Here is a 2,033-nt window from a genome sequence, read left to right on the forward strand (position 1 = left end):
ATTTCCATTAATTCATAATCATAAATAGGCAATATCCCACATAATTTCACCAATAATCACCTAAAAGAAATAAAATAAATTGCAACAAAAATATTGCAAAACGGTCAGCTAGTCAAACGTACCAACACCCCAGCCCATCATCATGAAAACAACCTCACCGGAAATACAGTAAAGTGGGTAATATGGGGTGACGGTATCCTCTGATTGCATGTTATTCCCGGGACCCTGTTAAAAAAAAAGAAAAAAAAAAAAAAAGGAAAAAGAAAGAATTAAAAAAAACACTACCGGGGGAAAAAAATTGCATGAGGGTTGATTATTTCTGGAAAAAAAATGGTAATGTTATTGTTAGATTGTGATCAAAGTTACTTTTTTTATTTTTTTCTATCATTATCTTTATCTGATTATAATCAAAATTGTCAGTATTATCAGAAAAGATTTAATATGCTGAGATTAGAATCAATGAAACGTCTATTCGTCACATCACGAAAGACCAACAAATGTTGCAGCAAATTATGCAGAATTCCTACGCTTCGCAAAAGAAATTCTTGAAAGTTTCCAAGTTATTTTTCCAACACCTTTTTCCCTCTTGCGTTTCAAGAATCCGATAAGAGATATCCTATGCGAATGGGAGTTTAAATTCCTTTACTTAAGGAAAAGGAGAGAGAGAGAGAGAGAGAGAGAGAGAGAGAGTAGAAAGAGAGTAGAGAGAGAGTAGAGAGAGAGACAGAAAGAGAGAGAGAGACAGAGAGAGAGAGAGAGTAGAGAGAGAGAGAAAGAAAGATTAGAGAGAGAGAGAGAGAGACTGAGAGAGAGAGTAGAGAGAGAGGGAGAGAAAGTTTAGAGAGAGAGAGAGAGACTGACTGACAGACAGATAGAGAAAGAGAAAGTTATCATCATAGTTCTTATCCATGCCCTGGAGAGAATATACTGAGATCTATATGAGTTTATAACGAAAAATGATTGATTAATTTTTACTTCACTGGCGGTGTGTGTCTGGACCATCTATATGCGCTTCACTCACGGCACTTGTGTTGATACGTATGGCGGAGGCAAGATTAAATCAAGTTATGTAAATGAATCTTCGTTTTGATTAGACAGAACGTACACATGGGTGTATCTACACACACACATACACACGCATTCATACATATATCCGCACATATACACATGTAAATACACAAACATACACACGCACACACACACACACACATATATATACATACATATATATGTATATATATATATATATATATATATATATATATATATATATATATGTGTGTGTGTGTGTGTGTGTGTGTGTGTGTGTGTGTGTGTGTGTGTGTGTGTGTGTGTGTATTGAGGTAACATTTTCATATATCTTATAAGTAGTGCTCGGATAATTATGAACTGAATAAGTGTTAAATAGTCTTGTACATACGCTACAAGCAGATGGAAATATACACTAAAATCAGCATCCAAATATACAGATCATACCGCAACAAATAGTTCAGATAAATCTGTTATATTTGAAAGATACTCAAAGAGAACCCTATTCACAAAGATAAAAGTACACCCGCTGTTCTCATCCCAGGAAGAAGTTGACTATCTCTTCAATTTTCCTGAATTTGTGTTTTTAGACTAAACTTTCGGCGTTTTTAGGCGAGTATATATCATCTTACAAAGTTTTCGGATCTGCATGAACTCAGTCGAATAAAATGACTAGATACAACGATAGTCATTTTAGCATGAAAACTTGCAAGCAATGCAGAGGACGCTTCTTTCGTCCTGCAGTTTTTTAGGAAATCTTGAATTTCCTTCGTAATCAGAGCATTCTTTCGGTCGATTGTCGTGACAACAACTTTGGTTACCTTGTTTTTTTCTTTCTTTCTTTCTTTTTTTTTTCTTTTTTTTTTCCTTTTCTTTAAACAGTGTTGATCCAGTTTTCTGAAAACTTAACTTCGGGACGACGCTTTCAGAAACACCTTCTGACAAATGACATGCAAGTCACAATGATTGACTATATATAAGCCCTGCATCAGGCCATGGTTTTC

Source organism: Penaeus japonicus, unplaced genomic scaffold (genome assembly GCF_977035675.1).
Source record: "Penaeus japonicus unplaced genomic scaffold, GWHDUDI00000001_assembly GWHDUDI00000008, whole genome shotgun sequence".
Lineage (NCBI taxonomy): Eukaryota > Metazoa > Arthropoda > Malacostraca > Decapoda > Penaeidae > Penaeus > Penaeus japonicus.